Consider the following 12,942-nt stretch of genomic DNA (forward strand, 5'->3'; position numbering starts at 1 on the left):
ACTGATTGCCAGAAATATCCAGTAAAAAGTCTGGACATCTCTAGTCCACTCATGAACGTTCGTTCACGCGTGCACATGTGAACAATTAAAAGAAAAAAAGTCTGGCTGCAGGCATTAGTTCCTTGTTCTCTGCTCAAACTCTCACATCACAGTTAAAAAAAGGACAGAAAAGGACATAAGTCCTGAGACAGGACATGGCAACATCAAGTAGAACTCCAGACATCTCCACATTTGCTTATGGACGGTTCGCTCGCGCGTGTGTGCATCTCACGGTCAAAGGAGGAAAGATAAACTATAACAGTACTCAGAGCGCAGCCCTGCAGCTCTGCAGCTCTGCACAAGAACAAATATAAAGTAGAAGAGAAGTCAGAGTGCACAGTCTGTCTGCAGCCAAACTGTGCACTCTGACTTCTCTGTGCAGAGAACCTGCAGGCTGCGTTCTCACCTCCTCTCTGTACCCTGCTGCATGCACCTGGCGCAGATATTCCTACGTCGTCATGACACCGCAGGAAGCAACTGGGAGCAGCCCCAGTGTGAAAGGGGCTTTAGCCACACTGCCTCCTCAGCAGGTAAAAAATCTTGAGTCGTACTCAATTATTTTAATAACAAGCAAGATAGTCACATGAGTCATATCTGCATAGAGATTGGAATGTTCTCTATCCGTGCCATTACTTTTACATGTAATCACCTACCCTTTCCACAGATGCCACAGGCAGACAAGTTCTGTGAGGACTATGATATCACACCCACACTTCATGTTGTGCATCTGTGGCTGTTATGGTGGCTACCTGCTATGAGCCTGGTCATGCAGACTCATCAAGGCATGACCAGGCATCATTACCAGTAACACGATTGTCTTACATTTCAACGGTATGTTCATTGTTCTTATAATGTTCTGACATCTGTCATTATTATGTCCTTACAAATTTTCTTTGATTTATGAACATTTATACAACATTTGATTGCTTCCACTGTTGTGAGAGCGTGATGTGACGTAACACTTCACACCGTGGTCACATTGTATTCATGTGTGTGTGCACTCCTTGGCTGCCTCTTTGACTGTACTGACATTCACACAGGTGTCGCCTTAGACAACACACATTCATTGCTCAAAAGCCTGACATTGTACCACTAGGACACAGAACGTCACACCCAACTGTGGCTCAGAGCATGACCTCATCATGCAGTGGAGAAACTTTAAAATCTAATTTTAGTCCTAAATGTACCTACTAACTGTAACCGTAACCTCTAATCATAACCCCGAACACGGGTGCACTGTACACAGCGACGTACGAATAGCCACTTTGTTTCTCATTCAGTGAGTTACAAGATGATCACATTTTCTTACTTGCTGACACAAACAGTGTGGTTGGATGGAGGTACAACCTACAAGAAACATGCAGTAAATTTTTGCCAGGTTTTGTAATGAGTCTTTATTTGGTTGAAAATCGAAGTATTATGTCAGTGATGACAAATACCAACCCACAGAGATGACTTCATGTTAAAAGAAATGACTCCATCTCTCCTTCTGCTCCTCTTTTCACACTTTCACAAGAAGTTTCTCTTTCTGTCATACGTGAAAGCACAAAAAAAAAAAAAAAAATCTCAGATCCACTCAGGCTCCTTTAACAAATCGTCAGGTTACACAATAAAAGCGTCTGCAGAGAGAGGTTGCATTTATGTGTTGCTAGAGTACAATCTATAAATATACGAAATAGGTGATTTCACTTTCTGCAAAAATGCAGTCGCCACCATCTGGGGGTTCACAAGTGGAAAAAGACCTGTAAAACAGATCTGTGTGCAGGGATGATGATAGGAATCACATGTGCACTTTGTGGTCCGGACACTTTCACTGCTACATAACGTGCGTGTGCACTGTGTCAATCTTCATGGTAGTTACTCAGCTTTTCAAAGAATATTGAAATAGTTAAATACAACTGGAGTCTGGACAGGATGCCAGTCTGTCACAGGGCCACATATAGACTGACAAACACACATACACACACACACACTCACACCTACGGTGAATTTAGAGTCACCAGTTCACCTAACCTTATGTCTTTAGAAGTAGGAAGAAGCTAAAGCACCCGGAAGGAACCCACACAAACACGGGAAGAACATGCAAACTCCACACAGAAAAGCCACAGGCAGGAAGCAATCCCATGACATTTCAACGGGCTATTGCAATCTGAGATTTCTGACGTCCACCAAGGGTTGACGATGACACAAAATAAAAGATATGTGATTCACATGGTGACCCGGACTTTACCTGGATCCGGATTCCACAACATAATGCAATAATTGCATACTGATTCAGAATGGTCCGAGTGATCAAGATGTTGCAATCTGATATTTAATTCACAAACTGAAACAAAATAGTGTCTTCTGATCTTGGTTTTACATCTTGATGTTGTATCCGTGAAGTAGTTTTGCCATAATCCTTAAAAGTCTACAGAGTGAAGCATACAAATTGTAATCATGATCCAGAATCCGGATCCAGATCACTTCCAAAATTCAGTGGAGTCTTCCATGGCCTAATATCCAACACTAACAGGGTCTAACAGGGCCTTTGTACAATAGCTACATGTAATTTAAATTTTGTTAAGATCCATCCAGCAGATTTGTGATAATCCTCAAAATTGTGAAGCTATAAGAAATGATCCAGAATTGGGATCTTGATCTTGATCCACTCCAATATTTAATGGAGTCTTCCATGGCCCAATATGTATCTGTGGTGCAAATTTGGTGAGAATCCGTGAAGTAGTTTTGATGTAATCCTTAACCCCTTAACGCCTATTGTTGCATATATGCTACAATATTTGACTCAAATATGCAACATACCAAATTGACCAGTATGCCTGTTGTTGCACATTTTCAACATACCATTATTATTATAACATTATAACATAAATTATTACCAAAATACCAAAATTACTATTTATTTTTTGTGCAAAAGTGAAATTAATAATCTCAATATTATTTACCATCTACTTACAGGCAAAAACACACACTTTTTTTTATATACAGCTATATAAACTCAGGTGTTAAGCCAACAAAGTGAAATTGTGATCCACAATCCCGATCTGGATCACCTCCAAATTTAATGGAATCTTTCATGGGCTAATATCTATCTGTAGTGAAAATTTCATAAAAATTCACGCAGTAGATTTGACATAATCCTGCTAACAGACAGACAAAAAAAAACAAAAAAAAAAACGCTGATGATTTTATTACGTTCTTGACGTAACAAAGCTGCTCTTGATCTGGTTCATCAAAATCGACCAGAAGTGAAAGGTTTTGTCCTTATTATGTTCCTTTTTAATTCTTGAGGTATAACATGTTAGTATTGTAACTTCTGTAACTGAGTGGTATAACTTTGTGGTTCAAACACCACACACTGCCATAAAGGGAATACACACTAACCAAACTTATGAAACATATTTCATATCAACATTTTCCCTTGCTACATATCTTCCCACCATTTCTGACCTCATCCTGAGGTCACAGGTGCATTGGGTCAACTGCCACATCGCAATTTATAACCAAGTGGGATATTTTTGTGGCTCCTGGTGGGATGTGAACACCGGATGACTCATTGATGAGGTCAGCACTCCATCAGGTCAGCCATAGAGGGATCACCCCCAGCCAACCCCGTAGGAACATATTTCAGTCTGAACTTCACCTTGTTACAAGTTCATTCATTCATCTATTTTCTTACTGCGCTTTGGAGGGTGTAAGCCCAAGCTTTTCTAAAGCCTAGGTAAAAGTCAGATCAGATTTAAAAAAGAAAAAAAAAAACTATTAATTTGAAGTCAGAAACAACAATAAACGCTGACTTATCCAAACTTGCACAATCAGTGCAGAGAATATCAACAAGAGTTCACAGTGGCGGCGCCAAGAAAATTTTGTTGGGGGGGGGGTTAGGGGGTGCAGGCGTAAAAGTTGGAGGGGCTTCACAAAATGCCGTCGAAATAAACAATATATAGTAAATTGCTTTATAAATACCAAGGTATATGTTTTAGTCACCTGTGCTCCTCTAAAATGTGGTATCAATGCACACACACATCACTTAGAACGATTGCAAGTTCAGTAAACTTACACATAGGTATACAAACTGAGTTCATTGAAATGGTGCTCAAGACAATGCATGGAACCAACCTTACACAAATCGTCCATATCAAAGATTTATTGCCAATGTGACACCAAGGTCATAACCATTCAATAAAAGTAAGTAAAAGATATAGCCTGAGAAACTTAGTTGTAAACAATATACAAAAAAGTGAAAAAGATCATACTGTTCCCTATAAAATATGAAAAACTCTATAAAAATAATGACATTAAAACCAGTGTGCAAAAATAAGTGGCAAAGGTGGTGATCCTATCCAGATGCGTCTTTTTCCTTATTGAGTGGTGTGATGGACGTTGTTCTGTACGTATGCTTCAGGCGATTAGTTTTGCAATTGCTTGCTTTAATTTCTTTAATTAGAACAGTGTCTGAAATGTAGCAAAGATACTACATAAGGTAGATTACCCTAAAATAAAAAAGAAATGAAAAAACAAAGAAACAAAACAAAATGTGCAACTTTCAGGATGTTTAATGTGACACCTCAGAAACACAAAACTGTAAAAGAGATTAAAACTGATTTTAACAATTGCCCCTTTAGAGTAATACTTTTTCATTTTTTAATATGCTCCATGGAAGTTAAAACCTTAAAAACTCAATTGCATCAAAACTTTGAGAACATGTGCATCATTTTTTAAACAATACCACTTTATATGTAGTTAGAATGAATGCAGTCACACAAACTGCTGTTAGTGAACTCTGGTGCCTCTTAATATGTGGCACGTATAATTTGGTATTTATTCATGTCAGTTCCATGTTCCATGAACTGGTTCACTATTTGATTGAAATGACACAAAGAACACTTCAGTCATAGGTCAGACAGAGGGTTTCACACAATATTTAAGCAAATCTGTGAAGCATTAAGAAAAATATTTTATTTACAGTTTCACAAGTGTTGAACAAAAAACACATGGTTAAGAAGCCAGGGTGCAGTGTTTTGGTTTCCATGAGTTGAGACTTTCACAGGTGTAGCCGCTTGTCAGCGGAAATGCGTAGACCTGCCTCAGCAGTTCACATACAGAATCTCACTTTTACATCATCTTTTGCAGACATTTACTTCTCATTAAAACAACTTTATTGTGGTGTGTATCCAGGAATATGCAGGTGCTTTAGTGTTGGTGATCCTCGCAACTGGAAGATGCCAAGGGAATGCGAACAGTTCGCCTGGCTGCTCCAGGTGAATGGCTTAATGTTTTTTTTTTTGAGCAGTGGGGATGGTGGTTGTCAAGATCCAAGATAGTTCTGTGGGGTGAAAAAAAAATTACATGCCACCCACAGGAATCGAACCTGCACTTTCCAAAAACTCTGATTGCCAGTCAGAAACTTTACCATCAAGCTACCATTACTGTCCTGTGAAACATGTGGGAAAATGCCTGATATCAGGAAGGACATGGACGTATTAAAAAAATAATAAAACCACATACCATATAAAAACACCACATTTTATTGAATCCCTCTTATCAAGCAAGTGGGCAATACAAGTATGATCCATCTGTTCCTCTGTAGATGACCCATGGTCACAGACGTACAGTCATAAAATGATATGAATGGAGCAGTACGCTTGTGTCATCATGTCCACATCTGCTGGTGCATGTCAAGCCAGGCCCCGCGCACGTGTCCTGCCCAACACATGTCTTGTGGACGGCATGCCACAGATCTGACACCGAGACATGTGGAACAGAGCTCATGTGGGTGATGTGACAGTCAGCTCGCCCGCTGCATGTTATAATGTGACGGTCCGTTTCAACGTGGGGGCAGCCTGTCAATGTGCACACTGTGCGTGCGCTCGCTCGCTGCAGCCCATCGTCACAGTGATATATGTTTTTATTTATGTCCATGTGAGGACAGCAAGCAGACACACCCACGTCAAAGTGGGCAGTTGTTAGTCCATGTCCGTCCAAACACATTACATTTTGTCCAGCTGTCCAGATCCACAGATCTCCACAGCTGCTTCTGTCGGTGGCCACACCTCCTGTCAGTTCAGTGCACACACCAACGTGCCACTGTGTCTGTTTGCAAAGCCACACTTGTGGAGCACTTAGACAAGTTTCACATCCAGCTCAACAGTGATTGTCCATGCGAGCGGTGTTAGATATACGTGCGTGTCACCTGGAATTTGGCTGACACCTGCCACGAGAGGGTTCGATGTGCTGACACAGCACACACTCTGTCTTTCAGCCTCTGGTGTGCGCAAATATTTGTAGCAACAGGTGTACAAGGCATTGGAAGCAGCTACAAATTTACACTTTTTGCCTATGATTCCTGTTTCATGTGCACTTTATGCTCAATTTGACCAGATTTGGACTGTGTGTGAAGGGGCCCTAAGGCCAGGTTAAAACAATGGTTTTGTTCTCTATGGTTAGTTTCCACATACATAACAACTGTACAGAGGTGAATGTTTTTCTAACTCCTTAGTATAAGGCATTTTAAGTCATAAAGCTGCTCTTCAGTGGTACAGTCCCAATTGAAAACTCTGCAAATACAGAGATCGAAACATTTATTATAATTTCATGTGAAGACAGACAGATCTGGATTCAGAGCACATGCCAAAGAACATGTCTGGTAATTATATTGTATTGTATTTATATTTTCCAAATTGTTTTACTTTTTTTTCACTTGATATTCTGTGCTTCTTACCCTATGTGCTGCCATACAAAGTTGCTGGAACCTCAATTTCCCTGAGGGAGTCTTCCTAAAAGATCATTAAAGTTCTATTTAATCTAATTTAATCTCTAAATTTGTATTGCACTCGTGTTGGAAAACATTTGAACGGCAGTCGAGTTGCAGTCGTACCACAATGTGACTGCAGTCGTAATATCTGTACGGCAATTCATACACAATTCAAAGCATTCAGCCTGCATTCGAGGGGCTGTACGAATTCTTCAAGCACGTCGACTCCTGGCCGAATGTCTCAACTGTCTCACCGTCACACTAGAGCACAAATCAGACCAAATGTCGCACAAATGAATATTATTACAGCCAGGCAAAGTCTAGCTGCATCCAAGAACCTCATACATCATTCATGAGTGCATGCCACACAATCTGGCACAATTGCGCCGTCAGCTTGAATGTGGTGACATGCATACCACTGTCGAGCTTAGGGATGGGTATTGATAAAATTTTATCTATCCATTTACCATTATCGATTCCACTTATCGATCCGATTCCTTATTGATTCCACTTATCATTACCTCTTGTGAATTTTCTGTGTACTAAAAGTAGGCTTTACAGGTTTTCTATGTCAACAACATTTTATTGAGTCTGAAAGTAAATAAATATGAAATTGGTCACAGGATCCTTAAACTCTGGACATAATAAACTCTACATGGTGGATCCTTGATCTCTGGACATAAATAGAAATAAACAAAATCTGTAGTTTTTGTCAAAAGCATTTCCTTTCAAACATTATTGGCATGAATATCTTTCCATACCTCTGAGCTGAGCTCTTGCAGCTGGTTGTGCTTCACATCAGGATATAATTCGTAAAGAATGCAGAACATCTCATTTTGGGAGGGAAAAAATGTTTTAGTCGATTGTAGTTTATTGTCTGTATTGTGTTTGTAAAGAGGTGTCATTTTATTTAAAGCGGCAATTTGTTTTGAAGTTATGAATTCCGACCAGACTTTGTCTCGGCAGAAAGCCACGCAGCGTTTGGAGCTGTGACAACAGAACGGAGTACAATTCTCATGTCTTGACTGTAACAAGACAAGAGTCCCACTTAGTGACTTTAATCCACACAAAAGTGACTCACGATTGACATATTTTAATAGCTTTGAGACGGGTTAAGAAGCGGACTTGCCGCATCTGAAGAGCAGCAAATCAAAGAACCAACAAGCCAGTGGATCGAAGCACTGCTTCATTGGTTTATGCTTCAAAGTGGAGCCGCTGCAGAAAGGGTTGATTACAGACTCGCTGTAGGGTCTGTAATCAACGTAGAGAAATGATCATTTTCCCGACAAACACCCTCAAAAACAATGGCCACTCTGAAAGACTGATAAGGGAATCGTTAAGCAAAAAGACTATTGATGTCGGTAGATCGAATCATTTCTTAACGATACCTGAAAAGAACCGGTTCTTGATACCCAACCCTAGTCGAGCTGCAATCAACCTGGGTAAACGTCAAATGGCATTTGATGTGCAGTCGTACCACTGTCTGAATGCAATCGATGAATTCTGACCGCGTTCAAGGAAACCTCGAAATGGATCAGGCACACCAAATACTGCCGGCACATCCTGATTGTGCCCCCGATGAGCCGGAACTTCCATGCATCCTGTTCAGGCACGCAAAGGAAATGTTGTAATATGCAAAGTCTGTGGCATGCAATCATTATGTGCACTAGATGTGAACAGCGCAATCACACCAAATACACTGAAAGTCAGTGCATCTCAGAGATGTGCTGCACCATGCCTGGCTGAATGGGCTGTCACATCCATAATAGGCTCGATATTACAGGTACAATGACATCCCCACTTATGGGACCATTAATGTACCTATATCATTGTGCTGCAGTACATCCTCTGACACATGAAGTGGACTAACAATGGATTTGTGATATCATGCTCATTCTGGATATTACACTGTGATCACAGGCACTGCATGTGAGTGCATCTCCGGCTGTTTGGATGGGGTCTAACAGCCATGATAACATGATAACACAGATACATCCTCTGACACATGAAGTGGACGACAATGGATGTGTGATATCATCCTCATTCTGGACGTTACAGTGCGACCACGGGCGCTGCACATCAGCGTGTCTCCGGCTGTCTGGATGGGATCTAACAGCAATGATAACATGATAACACCGCCACCACTGCAAGCTTTGTATTTTGTATCACCAGTTATACAGGATCAGGATGAAGTGGTATTGAGGAGGATTTTCTGAAAAAGAAGACCTGAAAGTCCAGCTTCAACTTTCCAGAAGGCACATCTGAGATGCAACTGTTTTGGTGAAAGAATATCCTTCTCCACTCTACTCCACTATGAAACTAAACATGGTGATGCAAAATGCAAAATTTGCACTGTGCACAATTTCTCCAATCACAGTCACATAAGCCTATACACAGTAAATTTTGCACAGTAAAAAACAAACAAACAAACAAACAAACAACAAAAAAACAAATTCTGCCAGAGTATGTAAACGTTTGAGCACAACTGTAGTTTCAGGATCTTGTAACGTTTCCTGTAATCCCGTCATCAGATTACTGTCAGTAACTGCAGATAAATACTAATCGGAGTCCTGTAGCTTTGCACAGTAACAGCCAGAAGTTTACGTTAGTTCTGGCTTCGGAATCTTTGGTTAATTTTTGTTGCAACCTTGACCTCAAAATTTGTGAATGATAATCTTTCATAATTCCTAATTATCACTGTGTATCTCTGGGTTATTTCGGTCCACCCGTTTTGCAATTACTGTGCTGAAGGAGAGTTGAAGGATTTCTGACTTTGTCTAATGGCCAGAACTCTAATCTGGGGTGTTGATTGACGCTGTCTTCAATGGATGTGTTTGCACAAGGTCCCGCCGTTAGCATCTGTCATCTAGTCACCTCTCATACATGTCATGAGGTGCCCTCTGTCCATGCCGTCTGGCCCAAGTCAGATACACAAACACGACTTCTGTCGTCGACAGCCAAACTCCAGTGTGCTCTTAAAGTCAAAGACAAGAGCATTCTACACGTAGTTCAAATTCTTTTTCAGGTTGGTCCCTTGGCTTGGGCATCTGTACGCTTGGTTATTTTGGCTGGTGTCTGCACGGTAAAAAATACAGGATTATTTTTGTTCTATACAGGCAGCAGCGTGCGACCATTAGAGTATAAAAAACACCACCTGACATCATCAAAAAGGAAAAACTAGCAGTGTGGAACTCTATGATGAATTACCTCTCAACTAACAATATTTTCAGGGTTCTTACACATACAAACTTGAGAAACCAACTCATGAGAGACACTCTGTCCTGTGTGTCCACACTGCTTCATCTGTGTCCAAAATAATGTGTTTCTGCACAGCATCCCAACAATAAAATGTCTTTCCCAGCTTGTCATAACATATCAATGTATGCATTTAGCAATTTGCAATATCAAGAGTCTCAAAGTGCCAAGGGCACAAGTCCATTTGGGGCATGTCTGACTGCACATTATTATTTAAGGGGTGGAAAATACTGGCAGGTGCTGGGTGCAAAGGGCTTGGATTTATTTTGTTCATCAAGCTTGGCGGTAGTCTGAGCACAGTACCAGTCAGAGCTGCACCTGTCCTGCCTATTAATACTGGATGGACCACGTGCACAGTGCTTTAATATTGAGAAAGTGGAAGCAAGTGTTAGGATTTCTGGCTCATTACTGGATTATTACCAATATGCCAAAGTGCACAGTGACCACTAAAGCTCCACGAGATGAAGCAGTCCAGCAGCAAAGTGAGGCGGCATGTTTTTCCATGAGTGTGTACTCTTATTTTGCTTAATGTTGCTTTCAGTTTCCTTTTGTTGTGTATTGTACAGGACGAGACACACACACACACAAAGAGAGAGAGAGAGATCTTAAACTGTCAGACTGTACTGGTGTGTTTTGGCCACAATACACTGTAATACTTATACACAAATGCAGGTGATGCATGATGATATGTGCAGGCAAGCAGCGTACAAGTAAGTTGTGAACCCACTTATGTAAGGTGTGTCTGAGTGTTGACTGACAATTAGGAGTGACACTGGGCTGTGTGCTGCTTTGCACTGAATAGACGATTGGGCCCAAAGCTTTAATACAGCTCTCACAGTTGACATGGCACCATGGTGTCTGTCTCTCTTTGCCTGCTGATTCATATCCTTTCCAGAAAACCTTTCATTTCTGAGTTTGCCATCTCATTTCCAATGAACTAGGTGCTGCTGTTTTTTTTTTTGACTGAACACTGGCATCTTGTAGACTCAGAAAATTCACCACATTTTTTATGAAGCCTGTTTGGCCAACACTGTCATTGAAGAATATTATGCAAGGTCTGTCTGGAGCATTTTTGCAACGTGCAATTTAAATGTTGTAAACACAGCGTCAAGTATTGATTTGTTACTGTGTGTTGTTGATTTCAATAGTTTTTTGAAGATTTAGTGAAATTTTTATTATTTTTATTTTTAAGGTAAACAATACTGACCTTCTGTCATTAAGGTGTTGTGAAAGTGTAGTGACATGGACCCACAACAGGGGGCGCAAATGAATGGCCAATAGATGAGCCAAAAAGTAACAATTTAATGTTGTGAAATGTGCACAACGAACATACAGACAATCTCAGAATATAATTACAGTCAATCCACAAAGGTGACGTGTGGGCAGGCTCGAGGATAGAAGACGTCTGTCCTGAGAAGAGCCGGAACCACACGATTTCCGCCGCCACCGAACCTGGTGAATACTGGAGCCGCCAAGTCCCGAATTCCCAGGTGATTACCGTCCCCGACTGTCGGATCTGGTACTGCTGGCGAGAACAAAGACAGTCAAGTGTGGGTGTGTGTACACCCAGTAACAACAACGGTGGGAATGCCACCTCCACCTCTCACTCAATACGTTGCAGCGATCCCTCAGAGGAAAAAGAGTGCCGTCTTGCACAGCCTCCACAAACTAAGGACCTGCAAACACTCACAATAAACAGATTCAGAAAATACCACAAAAAGGCTGAGGATATTACCTCTAATGAAGTACGATATCTCGGCGATGAGGTGGAGATGACGTCTGGGTTTTATGGAGTGCGATGATGTAGAATGTGTGACAGCTGTCAGGAATTAATGAGTGACAGCTGTCACTCCCGGCTGTGTCCGTGGCGGCAGCGCCCTCTCGTGCCTGAAGCCCGCACTTCAGGCAGAGCGCCCTTTGGTGGTGGGCCAGCAGTACCTCCTCTTCTGGCGGCCCACACAACAGGTGTCTTTCCTTTTGAAATATCTTATATAAAAAGAAACATATGGATGTTTTATTATCTCTGTAGTCTGCATATTAATAAAATACTTCAAGGAAATTACAAAGAAGTGTTTCTATTATATCAGAATTTAGTTTTAGATTTGAAATGTAAGGGCCCCTTCACACATAGTACGAATGTGGTCGAATTGCGCATGAATTGCGCATGAAGCAGGAATTGTATGCAGTACGTCTAAAATCGTAGTTGTCTCCAACACCTTGTACACCTGTTGCTACAACTATTTGCGCACACCAGCGGCTGAAAGTGAGTGAGTGTGCCCTGTGAGAGCCCATTCGATCCCTCTCGTGGCAGGTGTTGGCCAAATTCCAGGTGACACACATGAACATCCAACTCCGTTTACTTGGCACTTAGAAAATGTGTGGCCATTCGCATTATTAGCATGAAACCAGTCAGCAGACAATCACTTTCGAGCTGGCGGTGAAATTTGTCTAAGTGCCCCCACACCTGTGGAGTTGCCAAATACACATGGCGCACCAGAGTGTTGGCTCCTCCCACAACACGCGTGCATGTTTTACGCGCTCCCCCCCGCTCACCCCGGTCCCTCCAACACATGGCGTGCATGTGGTTCGCGTGCCCCACTGCAGGCAAGGCACCTCTCATCTAATCACAGAGTGACACCTTGGTCTGTGCGCTGAACTGACAGTGGTGTGGCTGGCTGCCAACAGCTGTTGAAACATCTCTGTTCCTGGCCGTTACAGCTGCAGAACATGTACCGTGTTTTGACGGACAAGCGCATGTGTGTGCTTGCTGTCCTCACATGGAAATACATAAAAACATAAATCACTTTTGGGGCGGGCTGGAGAAACGGAGTCAGTTCATGTGGACACGCAGCAGGAGATCTAAATGTCACGTCTGTCTAACACACGGGTCAGGC

This window comes from Thalassophryne amazonica, chromosome 10 (assembly GCF_902500255.1).
Source record: "Thalassophryne amazonica chromosome 10, fThaAma1.1, whole genome shotgun sequence".
In the NCBI taxonomy this organism is placed as follows: domain Eukaryota; kingdom Metazoa; phylum Chordata; class Actinopteri; order Batrachoidiformes; family Batrachoididae; genus Thalassophryne; species Thalassophryne amazonica.